Source organism: Pelobates fuscus, chromosome 2, assembly GCF_036172605.1.
Source record: "Pelobates fuscus isolate aPelFus1 chromosome 2, aPelFus1.pri, whole genome shotgun sequence".
NCBI classification, from domain to species: Eukaryota; Metazoa; Chordata; class Amphibia; order Anura; family Pelobatidae; genus Pelobates; species Pelobates fuscus.
Window position 1 is genome coordinate 20,154,849 of NC_086318.1, and position 6,674 is coordinate 20,161,522.

The following is a 6,674-nucleotide window of genomic DNA, read 5'->3' on the forward strand; positions in this document are numbered from 1 at the left end:
AAGACACACACACACACACTCTCACAAACAGATGCATACACACTAGCTAACAGACACACACATTTACTGACAGAGACACACTCACTTACAAAACATACACTCTCACTGACAAACACACACTCACTAACAGACATCAAACAGGCTCAAACACAGTAACACAAACACACTCAGTAACAGACACACACAGTAACACACTCACTGACACTCCGTAACAGACACACACAGTAACACACTCACTGACACTCACTAGCAGACACACACTCAACAGACATACTCAGACACTCACACTAACACACACACTAACACTCATAGTAACACTAACACACACAGTAAGACACACACTAACACTCACAGTAACACACACAGTAACACTAACACACACACACTAACACTAACACACACAGTAACACACACAGTAAGACACACACTAACACACACAGTAACAGTCACAGTAACACTAACACACACACACACACACTAACACATTTTTTTTTTAATTTAATCCCCCCAGCCTCCTTACCTTTTGGAGTGCTGAGGGGATTCCCTGGGGTCCAGTGGTGCTGCTGGGCTCCTGGGGGAGCGGTCACCCGGCGGGCAGTCAGTCAGGCTGGCCGGTGCACGAGGGAGCACTCTCCCCTGAGTGCTTCCTCTTCATCTCCCTTGCGCCCCGCGTAATGATACCGGCGCCGGAAGATGACGTGGAAATCTGACTTTGGAAATACAAAGGCAGAGCGTAAGGACATCCAGCAACAGTTATTGTAACAAATATTCTTTTAAACCCATGTTGTGGTTCTAATGGATGTATTGTAGTCACCCGCTGGAGCCATACTTAGTGCTGAAATTAAGACATTGTCTTCTTACGTGAAATGCAAAGTAAAAATTGGAATTACGAAGGCCAATAAGGACACGACAAGCGGACCAATTAGGTGGCCTGAAGTGTTGGTGGCAAATTCTGTTATTCACAAAAAATTACATTATTTGTGGAAAATTGTGCTTTTTCAATTACACAGACAACAGTGAACTTTAGGAATTGAAATTCAATTTAATATTTTATGGGTTTGGTATTTAGAATTTTAATTAAATCATAAAATTAACTAAAGTCCACCTTCTTATCTTTAATTAGATCAAAAATGGCAAGAGGCCTTGTCATGGGCTGCAGAAACAGTCATGAAGGAACAAAAACAAATTGCACATTCTTTAGTTTCCCAAGGAGTCCTGAGAGAATAAAAGAATGGCTTTTAGCAAGTGGAGACGAATTTGAAGATATTGAAGCTGCCATTACACTAATAATTGAAAAGAAAGATAAATGTACTTTCAGGATTTGTTCTGACCATTTTGAGCCTGAAATGGTTTACAGCGGTGAAGTAAAGCGTCGGAAATTAAAGTTAATGGCCAAACCAACTATTTTCAAAAAACCAAAAACACTTCGCATACTTCATGATGGTGACAAAAACAATGAAATATCAAAATGTGGAATTGCATCACATGTTGATGAACAAAGTGGCGCAGAAGAAAAGACAATGGTCATGGACCATGACTACACGGAAGGATTCAAATACAGTTTGCCTTTGAAAAAACAATATTATAATAGTCAGTCAAACACATCCGAAGTGCCAATGTGTAGCAAAGGTACTGGAACTTTGAAACACCATGGTAAAAAAAAACATAGGAATCCAAACAGATATACAAATTGATACGAAAACTGTTTCAACATCCAGTTGGGATTTAATAAAAAAGTGCAATGCATGGACATGGACTGTTCCTCAAGAACAATTGGATACAATTGACAAAATATCAAACAAAATTGGGGTTGAAAAGCCATATGACATCACTGAATACGGTCCCAAAGAAATTATGAATAATGCTGGAATGGATAAATTTATGTCTCCAACCAGATCCAAAGATGATACTTTGTCTGGAATACAGGATACTCCATTATCAGAAATTTCAACTATATCAATAGCGTCTCTCATAGATTCTACATTGACGCCATTGGACAAAAATGATCCAGATTTCATTCCTGAAGATGAATATACAGACAATAGAGATCAATCTTTTGATAAAGAGCCCTCGACTGAGGAATATGTCACAGACAAGAAATTTATTGTATTTGAAAAATGCCTGGATGAACTATTATTGAAATTCCATACCTGTAAACTTTTTCCAGCATGCGATGCAACTGTCATTTGATCAGAAAATATAATTTCAGGTACTTTATTTGTTTTTCATACAATTTGTGAAAATAATCATCGTTGTGAACAGTGGAGAAGCCAGCCCATGATTGGCAACCGTGCATGCGGAAATTTATTGGCAAGCTCAGCAGTTCTCTTCAGTGGTTCACATTTCACTAAGGTTCAAGAATTCTTCAAGATATTTGGTATTGCATTCATTTCTGAATCCATTCATTATATCTATCAAAAGAAATTTCTTTTTCCAGTAATCAGTCATCACTACACACAGCAAAGACGTCTCATGATTGAGAGCTTGAAGGACAAAGTTCTATGCCTTGCCGGAGACGGCCAATGTGATAGCCCTGGTTTCAGTGCAAAGTATTGCACTTATTCAATTTTAGAGGAGAGTACTCAGAAAATCATTGAGTGCAACACTATTCAAGTAAGTGAAACTACTTCCTCAGTTGCAATGGAAGCAAGGGCATTCACACGTTGCATGGATCACATTTTGAATGAAAATCTGATTGTACAAATACTTGTAACGGACAGACATGTTAGCATAAGAAAATTAATGCGTGAAAAATATAAAAATATTAATCATCAGTTTGACATCTGGCACTACTGCAAGAGCATGCGTTCGAAACTGTCAGCAATATGCAGACAATCCCTGTACAAGGAGTTGGTACCCTGGCAGAAATCAATAATCAATCACATGTGGGCAGCATGTTCATCCTGTGAAGGAAGTACTCAATTATTAATGGAGAAATGGCAGTCGGTCCTTTATCATATCTCAGATATTCACCAGTGGGACTCCGCAACACATTTCAAGAAGTGTGATCATGGAGAATATATTGTCAATGCACAAAGAAAAAAAAAATGGCTCAAACCCGGTGGAGTTGCATATGCCAAACTGCGTTGTTATGTGAAGGATGATAAATTATTGAAAGACTTCCCACATTTGGTTGAATTTGGTCACACAGGCTCACTTGAAGTTTTTCACAGCTTTGTGTTGAAATATCGTCCAAAAAGGGTGCACTTCGCAATGGACGGCATGGTTGCCAGGACACAATTGGCTGTGCTTGCACACAATGCCAATGTGGACAGAAAGCAAGCCAAAATCCAGAAATCCATGGAGGGAAGTGGCCAAATTGGAGATTTTCGTTTCAAACATTTCTTTTCAAAAAGAAACAAAGCTTGGCAAAGTAAAAAAATATTTGAGAAAACGACTATTGATCATATTTTTCCAATGGTGGAAGACGTACTAAAACTGGCTTTGGATAACTTTGAAATAAATTGGGAGTCCCAGAGATGTCTATTACCCTCTAACATATCGTCAACTCCTCGTCCATCCACCATTGAATTAGTAACGAAACACGTTTCTCGTTTTCAACAAGCAAGACAATAGTTCTTCTTTAGAATTCTGTTAATCTCTTGTTCAGAACTATTTAAAAATGATAATTTTACATTTTGAAATAGACTATAAATTGTATTTAATCGATGAACTAATATTTTCGATATAATTGAAACTGTAGTGATTGTGTGTTTGACGAGTTTTGAATTTCCTGTCGACGAAATACACTATTGAGATTAAAAAAAATTGAAAAACAACGTTTGTACTTGTCATTACTAAAAAATTAATAAATGTAGACATGTCCTTAGGCAATCAGTGACTAAACATCTTACTAATTGTCATAAAGCTACCTATTCCACATCATTAGCAAAATGGAAATGTGGATGTGCCTTCTCAGCTATTTTATTCTGTGTTGTCCTTGCTCCGTAGCACGCTGCACTGTCCTTTTATTTATTAATTCATTATAGGGATGAAATCAAGGGAGGAGCAGAGACTGGGGCAGGAGGGAACATAATATTTCCTGTATTGAAATCATGGCACTATAACAACTTTGTTTTGAGGAAGTTGTATGTGTGCCTGCATAAGTCTATTCTATTGTTCGCAATATTGAATAAGATAATTATTAGAAAAATTAGAAACAGAAACATGTGATTAGAGGTCAGATCCAATGGATAATATTAAAAAGTTTGTAATTTATTTTGTTTGGATTTAGATAAATGTTAATTTAGGAAAAGTAGAATCCATACTAAATGTATTGTTGTAGCGTAATACACCAACTGTAACACATAACATGGTAATAATTCAAAAACAAATTAGACGTTGTGTTTCATTGGATTATGTCATTGGGATATGTCCAATGGACTATGAATTACATGCACCGAATGTAAAATCCGTGTTCGGATGCAAACATTGATTCAAAGTGATGCTTTGTATCAAATTCATTTATTTCATTTGTTTGTTGGATAATAACTCAATTAGATATACATTATTAAATTATTTAACCAAAAAAAATTTTGAAAATAGAAAATAAGAATGGTGAACGGTTTGCAAATGAATGAAACTAGATGCAGCTTGCAATCCACAAAGTGTAGATCCATGGTGTCCATTAGACGAGATCTACAGCGATGGGGTCTTCGTCAGCATAACGAAACCCCATGTAAGAGTTGTCAGGAGCAGGGAAGTGAGGCCTAATCCAGTTCACAGCACAGGAAGGAATAGGACGACGCCTTTTTGGTCCCAGGTATCCATATACCCACATAGTAAATGATCGATAGGCGGTCTTGCGATAATCACTAATAAATGTTTGATAGTAAAAATAAAATTAGTACACTTCGAAATAAGGATTTCACAATGTTCTCTAAAAAAAAATCAAATGTGATTCCAAATACAAGATTTCATTTCAGAAACATACATTTTCTAACCGCAGCGTGAGCTTAGTAAATTTGTCATTTTTTCACATTTACCACAAGTTTTGGAAAAATATTTGACCCTGAAATAATATGCATTATTTCTCATTTGATATGACATGTTTTAATTGTCATGTACTACAATTTAGTTATAAATTATTTAGAGACTTAGGTGATCTCAACATTCTCCCTCTATGATCTAAATCAGGCGTCCTTGAACCTTTCATACAGGGGGCCAGTTCAATGTCCCGCGGTCATGGTTGTGGGACTAAATAATGTTCAAATATTTTTTTTGATATTCCGATACATAATGAAAGCGACACATAAATCTATACAGTTACACAGACACATACATACATACATACAAACCGACAAACACAAGCCTAAGGACATACTTAGACACAAACACATAAAGGCACATACACAAACACATACATACAGACACATACGGACAGACATACAGATACATACACACACAGAGACATACATACATACATACATACATACTGACAAACTAAGATACATACACATACATACGACACACAGACATACTGGCATACACACAGACCGACATACATACATACACAAAGACAGACATGCTGACATACATACATACACAGACAGACAGACATACATAAATACATACATACACACAGTCAAACATGCTGACATACATAATGACATCCATAAACACAGACAGACATGCTGACACACATACATAGCTTATTTTTCTAAAGTTGATTTTGAAGGGGGATGGCTGGGGGTGATGGGAGTTGGCGTGGCTCTTCCCTCCTTGCAGCCTGTCTGTGTCCCTCTTCCCTCCGTTTGCATAGTGAGCTTTGAGAAACTGATGGCAACTTCCTCCAAGCATTACTTTTCAACTGTCAATCATTTAAAGTGCACAGTGGCACAATTTCACGACCGCCGGGCTGACCGGGCCACCAAAGATATAGAGCACATCGGGTGACCATCAATGCTGTGGACGGGTTTAGGACCATGGCAGACGGTACTCGGCACGCATGTCCTTAGTTTGAGGACCCCTGATCTAAATCTTTGATACTACAAACATCTTTACTGTTACAGCTTCTGTCAAATATGAAATATTTAGATAGTCATGAAGTATCTACTCTCATAAATTAACAAAATTTCTATTTTTGTAACTAGCTCTGTGACAGTCAGTTACTAGTTTATACTATTTGGTGTTTGTATTAGGGATCGACCGATTATCGGATCGACCGATATTATCGGCCGATATTCACAGTTTCCTAAATTATCGGTATCGGCATCTAACCTTGCCGATAATGCGTCCAGCGGGTGCGCCCCCGTCTCGCTGCTCCGCACGGCAAAACAAGAAGTGCGCACGAATCGCGGGAGAGGAGCTGAAGTCCCGGCCGCCCTGAAGTAGTGCTCTCTGGAGGAGTGGCTTCAGTCAGTGCCGTGTGCCAGCCGAGTTGTCTGCTCTGCCGCTTGTGTGTCACTGCCAGCCCAGTTGGATCGCTTTATTTGCCACCTTTTCTGGTCTACTAAAAAGGTAATTTTCTTTTATGATTTATATCTATGATTTTTATGTAATACTATGAATATTGTTTATTTAGAGGTTACTAAGTGAGGTGGGGGAGGGGTGGTTGTGGTCGGATGCCGGATGGCACATGGTGGCACACTAAGTTACTATATTGGCATTTTGGCATCTTAAATTATAATTAATCCCTTGGTTGGAACTGGAAGTTTAAGTCAGGGGGAGGGGGG